The sequence below is a fragment of the Sminthopsis crassicaudata genome, chromosome 2, assembly GCF_048593235.1.
Source record: "Sminthopsis crassicaudata isolate SCR6 chromosome 2, ASM4859323v1, whole genome shotgun sequence".
In the NCBI taxonomy this organism is placed as follows: domain Eukaryota; kingdom Metazoa; phylum Chordata; class Mammalia; order Dasyuromorphia; family Dasyuridae; genus Sminthopsis; species Sminthopsis crassicaudata.
In genome coordinates this window covers 290,325,577-290,338,449 of record NC_133618.1, presented here as the reverse complement: position 1 = coordinate 290,338,449, position 12,873 = coordinate 290,325,577, and the positions used below count along the sequence as shown (strand labels likewise).

At 42.0% G+C, this 12,873-nt stretch overlaps 1 pseudogene; it reads left to right on the top strand.

The window, feature by feature from the left end:
- Positions 1 to 9,852: 9,852 nt before the first annotated feature.
- LOC141553468 (large ribosomal subunit protein mL66 pseudogene) lies at positions 9,853 to 10,404 on the top strand (annotated as a pseudogene).
- The last annotated feature ends 2,469 nt before the right edge of the window (positions 10,405 to 12,873 follow it).

Genomic DNA, 12,873 nt, shown 5'->3' with positions numbered 1-12,873 from the left:
AGCTGAATTTCTGCACAAAGTTCAAAGAAAAAGAATCATGACTAAGGCAGTTCCAGGACAAAATCAATTAACTTTAAATAGGACCAATAAAACATGGCACAGAATCCATTTAATCTCAGTATGAGGACACCAAGTAATAAGACACAAGGAGAAAAAGTATAACTGGATATTTAGAACGATATAACCTGAAGAGACCGATTTCCACTTTTGTGGGAAGGAGGAGGACATATGCCTGAGTGATGAGCATATCTTTGTTCTTTTTTCCAATAAATTTCTGTAGTATTAGGATTATATCTATAGCAGAGATTTAAGATCTGGGGGTATACTACATTTTTCAGAGGAGAGAGATTCAGGATGAAAGCCACTTCTGATGGCTGGTAGTGAGGAGAGAAATTCTTCATCAATCCAGAGGGGTAATAGCTTAATCTGAACTAGAACAATTTTTCCTTCTCACCAATCATTCAATCAGTCAACATTTATTAAACATCAGGCACTATGCTTAACTCCAAGGATTCAAAAAGTGCTAAAAAAGAATCCTTGCCCTCAAGGAGCTTAAAATTAAAGGGGAAAGACAAGATGCAAACAAATATATACAAAGCAAGCTATCTACTAGATAAATCAGAAATGATTAACATAGAGAAGGTCTAGAATTAAAAGAGTTTAGAGAAGGCTTCCTTTAAAACATGGAATTTTAACTGGGACTTAAAGGAAATCAGGGAGGTCAGTAAGAGAGAGCATACTAAGTGTGGAGGACAGCCAGAGAAAATGCCCAGAGCTGAGAGCCGGAGTATCTTGCTCATGAAACAGCCAGACATCCTGTGTCCCTAAATTGAAGAATTCATGTCTCCACCATATGATTATTACACAAAAGACATCAATCTGTCAGCAGATTAAGACAGCTAGGTGACCCAGGGGATAGAGCACTGGTACTTGTAAGGGCCCTTTAAATGGGCGGCCACAGCGCAACAGGAGATTTGAGTGGCCCAGAAGTATTCTCTGTGGATATTAGGACTGCCCTTGGGCGGGATCCTGGCCACGTTGAGATAGCTTTGTAATGGGTGACTCTCTCGCTGATTGGCTGTGTGTGTGACCTCACAGGCCCTATGTAAGCCCACTGCAGGCAGCAGTCGCCCTCTTTAACCTGGCGCTCTTTACCCTGGCTTCCTAGCCTGGGTGGCCAAGCTGAGATAGGTAGCCAAAAGAGGTAAGGATTTTGGTAGTGAACACGGGGGTCTTCTGACCAGGTGTTCACTCGGGAACCAACAAGTCAGGGCATCAGTCAGGGCATTATGTGAGTAGGTATAATAAAGGCTTTTAAGATTACACGTGGCTGTTCTTGAGCGCGCTACCGGTTATTAAACTACTATTCAAGAAATCGTGGGCAGAGATCTTTGAAGGCCTCAGAGGAGGCGAGGCGGGTAGAGTTGACACTGCAAAGGTCAGTGGTCAAAGGTACTCTGTTGGGCCTAGGACAGACTGGTAATTGTAACTGCCAGGAGGGCATGTTACACCTGCTGGAGCCAAGAAGACAGAGTTCAAATCCAGCCCCAAACACTTCCCTGCTGTGTGACTCTAGGCAACTCACTTAACCCTGATTGCCTTAGTTTCCCTATCTATAAAGAACTGGAGAAGGAAATGGCAAATGACTGTAGAATCTCTGCTGAGAAAACTCTGGATATGGTCATAAAAAAAAACAGACATGGGCAGCTAGGTGCTGCAGTGGGTAGAGCACCAAACCCTGAAGTCAGGAGGACTGGAGATCAAATGAAGCCTCAGACACTTAACACGTCCTAGCTGTGTGACCCTGGATAAGTCACTTAACCCAGCCTAAAAAAAAAAAGACATAACTAAGCAACTAAAAAATAAGCCAATTAATACACATATATATACATATGTGATCATCAGTTAATATGGAGTCATCCACGTGGAGGATGCTAGAGACCCGCTTCCAAAAGAATCACGAGAACTGGAACATGCACAGATATTCCATGTTAACTCTCTGTGAAATTGAGAGGAACATATCCTGAGCCAGATCACCTTCAGCCTTTGCAGCTGAGAGTAAAAGATGCAATAATGACAGGTGATACCATGTAATAAGAGGGAAGGGCTGAGGGCCTCCATCTTCCTGAGGCCATTTGGGCCCTAAGAAATGGGCCTGGACCTCTGCCCTTTCTCATTCCATGTTCAGAGAGACCCGGCTCTGATCTGGACCAGAAGTGGAAGCCCTGAGGATCTAGCAGTCCAGGAATCCAGGGTGAGTGTTTCAGTCAGCCAGTAGCAATGCCCTGAGCCACAAGGGTCCAGAACTTCAGCCCAGCAGAAGCTGGCAAAGATGCCAGTTTTGAACTTGAAATTAGTAGGACCAGTGGGCGGCTAGGTGGCGCAGTGGATAGAGCACCAGCCCTGAAGCCTGGTCTCAGACACTTAACACTTCTTAACTCTATGACCCTGGGCAAGTCACTTAACCTCGATTGCCTCAGCCAAAAAAAAAAAAAAAAAAGAAAAGAAAAGAAAGAAAAAAGAAATTAATAGGACCATTGCTAAATTGGAATTGAACTAAATTTTTGAGCCTCATCTTTCCCAATCCCACTCCAATAGACCGACACATTATAGGGTAAAGCATGTCTCTGCAATGTTGGGGAAAATTTTGTTTACCTATATCTTTGTAGTAAGTATTCCTTTATAAAAGCTTTTCAATGTTAAGTGGCTAACTGGAACTGGGGGGATAGTCATTAGGCCACTAGAAAGAGGGGGACCTAGCTGGTAGGGGCTTGAACCAATTGGAATTTGAGAAAGATATTTTTTTCAGGATACCTGAGAATCTGAAAATCTTGAAAACTTGGCTTGACTTGCCTGCCCTGTAGCTGACAATTAATAAACTGAGAAAATAAAATATAACTAAGACCAGGCTTTGTCCTCAAAGTAAACATTCCAGCAAACAAACAAAAGCTTACACAAATCCAACTATTTACATTTTTTAAAATGTATATTGATTTTTAGCAATATAGTAGCAGTAATATTATAGCTTATGTGTCCCCTTCTATTTTCTTTTTCTTAAAACATCATTCTAGAGCCAGGCTGCCACCTCTCCCCCCCTAAGGGTTTTAGGGTTTTTTGAGAGATTTGTGAATCTCTCATCACTACTATCATCAGCTACAGTCCCCATTGGCTGTGTTCCTCCACTAATCGGTACAAATGACAAGCACCCCAGTTCTGTTTCACTAGTTAACGTCAGTTCACTTTTACAAAAAGATATTTTATTCAAATTTGTCCCCCAAGACTCTCCCCCACATCACCTTGGTCTCTGAGGATAGTAGACTTACTCTTAGCTCAGGTCTTGAGTAGCCTTTCTCCAGCCCTCCTGGTGGGCTCTTTGTGGCTTCTGGCACACCATTAGTTCTGACCCTAGACAGGCGAAGATACCCAGGAACACCCTCACTCATCCCAATTATAACATAAAAGGAAGTACCCAGTGGGAGTCGGAGTTTGAAAAGCTGACCTATGGCTCCACAGTTAATGCAAATTCCCTTTTATATACACAGCAAAGAAGCTCAAATACCCTTGCATGAGCCCCTGATCCATCCCTGGTATCATGCTTTATGTTCTGTTTCTGTATAATATCCTACCTGGCCTTCCCATACCAACGACTAGATTTTATGAGTAAATTCCCCCAAGAAATCCCCTTAAAATCTTTTTACTTCCATTCTGGGCTGGACTGCTCTGCTTTCTGTTACAGACTGTTCTTTCAGACGGTTTTTATACACACAATTGATGTAGTCATATCAAAGAAATGGGGCTAGAGGGAGAGACCTTACCCAGGGATAATCCCAGGGCTGGTCCCCAGATCCTTAGACAGAGGAGTGCGCCACACCTGCCCTGGGCCCAGGGGGAATCTCCAAGTGGGGCATGGGCGGAGGGATGGCCCAACGGCTGAGCTAATCCCAGCTGTGCTGACTAGGTGAGTTCAGAACTCCTGGAAAACTGTAGTTTGGCTTGTGCTGCTTCATGAAAGAATTGGAGTATCTCAGAAACAAGATTATGTGATGATCAACTGTGATGGAGTGATTCAAGACAATTCCAATAGACTTGGGATGGAGAGAGCCATCTGCATCCAGAGAGAGAATTAAAGCACATTTCACCTTTGTCGTTAGTAGTTTTTTTTTTCTTTCTTGTGTTTTTTCCCTTTTTATTTGGTTTTTCCTGGGTAGCAGGACAAATATGGAAATATGTTTAGAAGAATTGAAAATGTTTAACCTAAAAAAAAAATTTAGAGTGTCTCACATTAGCTAGGAGAGCAGATGGTGTGTTGCTCCTTTGGCTGGCTACTGTGATGGTCTGTGTTGAGCTGCCAAGTATAGGTCAGAAGCTGAAAGTGAAGTGTTAGAAACCTTTTCCTGTTATTTTACTCACCTGGGAGGGAGCAAACTGTCCTGACTGCAGGTATGAGTAATTGTAAAATTCCAAAAATGGAATGCTAAGGCAAGACACTTCTGGGAGGACAGCAATAAAGGTGAAGATTCAGAGGATGGTACAGAAGACATAGAAATGGAGTCTGTGTCTGTCTGTTTCCCTTCCTGATTGATATCGGAGAAGTAGACAAGAGAAAAAGGGAAAATACCAAATGAAGATTATTTGGGATATGATTGGTAAAAGAAAGCAAAAGAGTTGGATCAGAATGTTACGTGCAGTTTTTAAATGTCCACTAGAAGGATATATATATGAGAGAATTTAAGCACTAGGGATGAGAAGAGAATGGATAGAAAGGTAAGAAAGTAATATTCTGTTTGCACTAACTGAACAGAGGATTTGAAGGTTTTAAAGGATTTGGGGACTGAAAACAAGTTTCATGGACTCTAAGAGGGGGATGAAAATAAACTAGCCCTGTAATCTGAAGCTCTAGCAGGAAATGGCCTGTATTTGCATGATTACCAAGAGGCAGATTTAGGGACTGGTCTGAGAAATTTCAAAGTGAATGGAGGGGAAAGGGGGAAAAGCTTGTTCTTTGGAACAAATCTGATTCTTAGAAACTGCCTGCCTATTATTAATTAATGTCTTTCCTGTTCACACACACACATACACACATGATGAGGTTGGGTGCAGGGCAGGGAGTTGTGGGAACCCCCTTCTGGTTGGGGCAGGTCCTTCATAAATGACCCGAAAAGTTAAACTGGCAAAAGAAGTTTATTATTAGAACTGAGAAGGCAGATGTTGCAGGCTGACTTCCTTAGTGGCAGGTCCCGACAGAAAAGTAAAGATCTAGCAGAGTAATCCCCACAGAGAGGCCAATAGGGTCCTGTTAGGGAAATAGGTGTGAGAGAGATAAAGAGGGAGTAACGCTGAAGGAGAATGCCTTTTCAGTTGGCAGAAGGTGGCAGCTATGCCAAGGGGAGAGAAAGTTTTCCCTGGCATAATTAGGTCCTCTGCAAGGGATTGAGCTGAAGGCAGCTTGTTATATGGGCAGCTCTTGGTGGGGGCTGGGAGCAGTTTGAACTGGAATCAGAATAGAGAATCTTGGAATGAGTGTCCCTGGACTAATCTCCAACTCAATAGCATTCGATATCTAGAACTCAAGCTGGGGATAAGTAGGATGTGTCCTGCACTCAACCAATCCCACCCAGATAACAGAATGAAACCACTTTGTCTTGATTCCCTGGGGCAGGACTCTCAGGGGAGAGCTTCTCTGAGGGAGTTTCCCAAGCTTCCCACCAAAGTCCGAGACAGTGAGAGTTTTGGGGCTCCCCTCTCATCATTTCCCCCCTGAAGCAGTCACCCCAAATTCATTTGAGATAAAGGGTGAACTTCCATAACTTCTTTGAGTTGGAGAGTGTCATAGAGATGTCCCTAGTTCCTTTGGGGTTCATGCCAGGAGGGGAGGTGTGAGGTCTGAAAACAGCAGCAGGGTATTTAAGGGGTGTTTGTGCCAGTCAGTCGTCCCATGTTCTCCAGGCTGAAGGGCAGTTGAGAATCCGAAGCTTGAAGCCTAGAGAAAACAGATCTCGGGAGCAGATTAAAAGTGGGGCGTTATCCAGCGAGGGGATGGTGACATTCAGGAACGGGGCCTTTTGTAGGGAACGCATCAGGTCCTGTCTGTGGGCTGCCTTTAAGAATGCTGACAGCCCATCTGACAATGCTGAATGCCCCCACTGCCCACAGAGCTCCCCAGCTGAAGGTAGTTAAGGAGTTAATTGCTGGCAGGGGTATAGAAAGCCAAAGAAAAGTAGGAGAGAAAATGCTGGGAGCAAAAAGTTCTCTCTATAGTAAAAGTGTTAAGTAGCCTAGAGTGTAGGGTGTCAATTAGGTTTCCTACTAAGCCACTGATGTCTTTAGCCTTTAAAAATGCTCTCAACCCCGGGGTTAATGGCTATCCCAGGGTTTATTTTGAAGCTTCTTCAATTAAAAACAGCCACTGCCCTCTGTTGTGGGGCAGGGTCTGGAGGATGGCCGAGGCCCTGCTGGCCAGAGCTGCAGATCGAGATAAGAATGCAGTTAAGTTTCTCCAAAACTCTTAACTGTCTCTAAAAGTTTGTGCTTTAAAAAAAAATTCCTTTTTGAAAGTCTGAGAAGAGAATTGGCTCCTCAATCTCACCATAAAATCACCAAGCTGGTTTAGGCAGAAGAGAGATCTCAAAATCCTGACTCCCCCTCCCTCCCATCCCCACTCTATGGGGGAGGGGTGGAGAGACCAGAGTGCCAGAGAGTGAAGAAACCCCACCCATTTTACCAGCTGCCAGGTGTCCGGCTGATGGAACAAGGGAGAACTTGACCAAACCCCAGATTCCTGCCAGAAGGCAGAATGTTGTCGGGGGGCCCACCAGGTGCTGACTGTCTTACTGGACAGGCACCCCTCCAGTGCTCCGCCTGCTCAAACTCAGGACAGGGCCTGGAGTCTCCTCGGACACATTCCATAATACCTACTGCAGGAACCTCTAGGGTTCCCAGCCTCAGTCTGGGAGGGATTTGCATTAAAGAGGCACCTCTGCTCTGAGTGCCTTTCTCAGGAGGCAGAAGTTGCCTGAGGAGAAGAAAAGAACTGGGAGTCTCAGGTTTTAGTTCAGGTGAGAGAGAGTTAAAGAGCCAACAGCCGTTTGTAACAACACAGTAGGAGAAACATGAGGGCCCAAAATTGGCTCCTCTGGTTTCCTCCGTTTATCCCCCAAGTGTTGGCCTTGGACCCCTCAAAGAGTTGGTTGGGATCCCCGGAATAGCCAGGTTTTCTCCTCAGTCTCGGGGAGCTTTGTGTCTGCGAGCTTTGTCTTGGCAGTTTCTGCAAGAGGGCAGAGCTTAAAATCAGAATCCTTGGAAGTTCCAGGATTCAGCTCAGGTGAGAGAAAAAGGGATTTAGGATTGCAGTGACATACAAAAGAAGGCTCCTTTGTCTCTAGAAGGGCCAGATGGAGGGAGTCTGATTCCCTTCCAGCAAATCTAATTGGCATCTTAAGCTTTCAAGTGTTGAGGTTTTCCTCAAGCTACTTAAGGAAGAATTTTTTTTTTTTTTTTTTTTAGAAGCAGAGGTGTTCTGTCTCATTTCTGAAAGGAAAAAGCTTTAGTTTTCCCCAAATTCTATAGCACATCATCCATTTCTAGATATCTCTAGAGATAGAGAGCAACAAAAAGTAGACCTTTTGTCAGAACATAGGAATTCCAAGGAAACGTCCCCAGTGAATTCTGCTCAAACCTGGGACTTCAACAACCTACCCAGGGTGTTTGGGTATCCATTACAGAATAAGGGGGGGAAAAGATTTTTTTTTTTACTTTGTCCAGATTTCAGGGTTCAGTCAGGGAACCAACTGAGATCCACTCCTCTTGATTCCCAATCAGGGAACCAAAAACTGATGGGGTTTGGCTCAGGGCAGGGAGTTGTGGGAACCCCATTCTGGTTGGCACAGGTCCTTCATACGTGAATTTACAAACCCAAAAGTTAAACTGGCAAAAGAATTTATTATTAGAACTGAGAAGTCAGCTTTTACAGGCTGACTTTCTTAAGGGTAGGGTCCCGACAGAGAAGTAAAGATCTAGCAGAGAAATCCAACAGAGAGGTAAAGAATGGGTAGGGTCCTGTTAGGGAAATAGGTGAGAGAAATAAAAAGGGAATAGCACGGAAAGAGAATGTCTTCTCAGCGAGCAGAGGGTCACAGCTATGGCAAGGGGAGAGAGAGAGAGAGGTTCCTTGGTTCGATTCCTGCTTTTAGCCCTCTGCAAGGGATTAAGCTGAAGAAACTTGTTATATGGGTAGCTCTTAGTGGGGACTGGGAACAGTTTAGGTTGGAATCAGATTAGAGAATCTTGGAATTGAATGAGTGTCCCTGGACTAATCTCCACTCAGTAAATTTGGAATCTCCAGCTGGGGTTAAGTAGGAATGGTCCTGGACTCAACCAGTCCCACCCAGATAACAGAATGAAATCACTTATATTAATTGCCTAGGGCAGGTCTCTGGGGAGAGCTTCTCTGAGGGAGTTCCCAAGTTTTCACACCAAAGTTCAAGAGAGAGAGAGTCTCAGTCTCTCTCTCCCCTCTCCCCCCCTCCCCTTCTCCCCCTCTCCCCCTCCCCCTTTCCCTCCCTCCTCCTCCCCCTCTCCCTCCCACCCTCTCTCTCTCTCTCTCTCTCTCTCTCTCTCTCTCTCTCTCTCTCTCTCTCTCTCTCTCTCTCTCTCTCTCCTCTCTCTCTCTCTCTCTCTTCTCTCTGTCCTCTCTCTGTTTCTCTCTGTCTCTCTGTCTCTCTCTCTGTGCCTCTCTCTCTCTCTCTCTCTCTCTCTCTCTCTCTCTCTCTCTCTCTCTCTCTGTCTCTCTCTCTCTCTCTCTCTGCCTCTCTCTGTCTCTCTCTGTCTCTCTCTTTCTCTCTCCTCTCCTCTCTCTCACACACACACAGTTTGTGTACATCAAGAAACAATCAAAAAGTATTTGAATTTGATTGGAAGAGCTGATTAAATACTTAAAGGAATCTTACAAACTAAAGTTAAAATGAGATCAGTTGAAAAATTTTTAAAGTTGGTATGACTTGAAATTAGACATTTTGCTGTAACAGCAAGATTGCACAATGATCAATTCTGACAAACATGACTCTTAAACAGTGAGGTGATTCAGGCTAGTTCCAATGGTCTTGTGATGGAGAGATCCATTTGTACCCAGAGAGAGGACTGTGGGAACTTAGTGTGGCTCACAACATAAAATTTTCACTTTTTTAATTGTTGTTTGCTTGCATTTTGTTTTCTTTCTCATTTTTTCTTTTTGATCTGATTTTTCCTGTGCAGAATTATAATTGTGGAAATATATATAGAAGAATGCACATGTTAACATATATTGGATATTGTCTTGGAGAAGAGGTGCATGAAATAGAAGGGGAAAAAAAAGTTGGAACACAAGGTTTTGCAAGGGTGAAAATTGAGAATTATCTGTGCATGCTTTGAAAATAAACAGCTTTAATAAAAAAAAACAAAAAACAAAAAAAACAAAATAAATTTTGCTGTAAATTATATGACCCCTACCTTATGTGTTGTAGGGTCTGTTCATTTTAAATTTAAAGAACTATCTTATTTCCTCTCTACAAAAAGAGAAACTTATTTAAGGGAGCAGAAAGAGCAAACCAGAGCCCTTCTGAAAACTTCCAGATAAATGAGCTGCAGTAGCTTGGGAAAAATACTGTCAATCAGAGGCATTACTGAGTGATTAGATTCAATGGAGATTGGAAAAAATTATGGGGAAAAAAAATTACTTTGTGGGAAAAGGTACATAGAAAAGACCTTGTAGAATCCCCTCATTTGTAAATTTTCCAGGTTTCTTGAAATCATGTCTGGGCAAGGTCATCAGCCCCATGAAAGAACTTGTTTGAGTTATGAAACAAGGTGAATTTCACAATGGCCACCCTCAGAGTACTGGTATCTGGATATGGGCAGCTGCTCCAAGGTTTCCTCGAGGGGTCTACTCAGGTTGATTACACTTGGTCTCTGATCCAGGGTCTCCAATAAGGGAAGACAGCTATTATTAAAGGCTGAATCATGGAAACTTCCCAAGTGTCAACAGAGCCTGCCCTCTGGGCAGGGCCCTATCTATTGGAATCTGAAAGACAAGTGTAATTCCATGGGCCTCCTGCTGGTCAGTTTATTCGCTCCCATGGAGGAATTCTGCCCTGGAGAGTGACAGGTCTATGCTTGGAAGAGCATCAGAAAGTGGAAGAATGGGAAAAGGCAGCTCACTGGTCATATCTGCTACCAAATCATAGATCTAAGCTTCCAGAAGGATTTGTTCCCAGGAAGAAACTCCAGTTGGTACCAGACAATGGACTCCCTGCTCTGTCAACCCCTTCTTAAAGAATGGTCCAAAATGGTCAAAGTTCAAACAGCTGTGGGTTCCTCCCGCTTAAGGATATCATCAACTACACAAGCAAACCCCTAGTGATGTACCACTGATGAGAGGGAATGGTTTGTAAGATCCTGGCCAAAGCTCCCAACCCCTGCCAATGGCGCTGCCTTCCATCATCCCAAGAAAGGACTAGCAGGTGAATCCAGCCTAGAACTGCAAAGACTGGCAATCAAAACTGGTTATTCCTCACCAAAATGTGGACCATGGGAAAGGCAATAATGATATGGTCCAATTTCTAATGGATGCTCATGGGGTCATGGACTCTAAAGCAGCTGTTAGTGAAGGGGAGGCAAATGGCAAATAAGATACCAAGACTAGCTCTGACAACTCTTGAGTTGGAGAGATAAATATTACCCAAGAAATATCACAAAACAAGACCTATTTGCTAATAATAAAAAAAAAACCCAACAAATTAGGTTACTGAGAATTTACAAGTTTGTTTATAATACAGAAGTGATTTCTATGTTCTTTACACCAGGATGAGTTTAAACTTGAGTAGGAAAAGAAAGAATAAGATGTTAAGTAAAAACTTGTGTGTGTAAGAGAGAAAAAGACAGATTCCTAATAAATTTTAATTGCTTAGTGCAACACCATGAGAATTATAATACTTGTGTCTAGCCCTACATTATGATTAGTGAAACTTGCTATTTGAGGTAAAATTTTTTGAGACTGTAATGGATATCATTCTGAGTTTTGAATTCAGATATAATTGTCTGATGGATTTTTTAAAATTTATTTTTATTTTTCTGATGGATTATTAAATTAGAAATCCCCCATTTGAGAGACTTGCTAAAAGTTATTCAGAGGGAATGTGAACTTGGGGAAAAGAATGAGGGGATGACCTTAGCATTGCCCAGAGTAGGATCCTCTTGACTCAGTTTCCCCATTGGATCACTTATTTTGAATTGGAATATTTCCCACCTGATTAATCAAAAGTCTGGCAATAAAAGAGACAGAACTTTTGCTGTATGATGGGCTGGACCAAAAACTCAGCTGTGACTCTTACCTGAAATCAGTTGGAGTTAAGGATGCTCTTCATCCTGGAATACATGAGCTGAGTCATTCTGTGCCCTTAGTCTTAGGCCTGGAGGATTTGTTTGGATGCTGTTACAATCATGTCTCTACTTTTTCCTTTTATAACATATTTCTATCATCAGGGCAGCTGGTCAGTAGAAAATAGGAGCACAATGCTATTATGTAAGAATTTACTAATTTTAGTCTGAATGTATAGCCACTCCACATCTCAAACAACTAAGCAAATTAGTACTTGGACTTGTCATTTGCCTGTAACTAGTGTTAAATAGTCGTGTATATAAAATTAACTTCCTGAAGTATCTCATTCTTTCAGAATGCTATGGGGGTAGTTGGACAAAAATTTTAAAAATTAAAAACTTGTGAAACAAAGATATAAACTTATTGATGTATGAGGTTAAAGTAAGAAACATCTGCTTTGTTTTAAGGAATTGAATTTTATTCTAATCAGTGATCCTATTGAAGAATAATGTTGGGTAATGTCTATTTCATTTGGATATAGTGAACAAAGTGAACATGTTTTACTACAGACAATTCATTTGCTATATACCCTTGTCTATATTTAACTGGGAATTTATTATTTAGTGTATCCACACATCCCCTTCTAAGTACTTTTGTTACAATTGGAGTAAAGTCAGCCTCTTATAAGTAAATTCATTTGTGTAACCATTGAACCTAGGGGTAGAAAGCATCTATTTGCAAAGATACTTTCATATATAGGATTAAGTCTTTAATAGCATCTGGTCCTCCTAAAGGAATTGGAATTAATTGGAATGGGAAAATTTTGAGAAAGCAACAAGATCAGACAATAATATATATCAAATATATATGATTCTAATGGGGTGTAAAAACTTAAATTCTTTGAGATTTCAAGTGAACCATAAGTCTCTAGTTTGATATTTTTCTTATAACTATTGTTGATAAGATGAGAACAATGTTTGAGTTAGTTTTTACCACATGAATTAGTTATTGGAAAGCTGTACCAACTTTCATTGAGATATGTTTTATAAAACATTTTGACAAGAATATCTAAGGAGTATCTACAGCCAACTTAGAACCAGAGAAGCAAATCTACCAAAAAGGAGAGTTGTCCCAAGAACAAGACCTATTGCAGAATGTCCTAGAGATTTTTTTTTGTTAATTTTATAATAATAATTTTTGACAGTACATATGCATGAGTAATTTTTTTTTGCAACATTATCCCTTGTATTCATTTTTCCAAATTTTCCCCTCCCTCCCTCCCTCCCTTCCTCTACTCCCTCCCCTAGATGACAGGCAATCCCATATATATTAAATGTGTTACAGTATAACCTAGATACAATATATGTGTGTAAATCCAATTTTCTTGTTGCACGGTAAGTATTGGATTCCGAAGGTATAAGTAACCTGGGTAGATAGACAGTAGTGCAAACAGTTTACATTCAATTCCCAGTGTTCCTTCTCTGGGTGTGGCTGTTTCTGTCCATCATTGATCAACTGGAAGT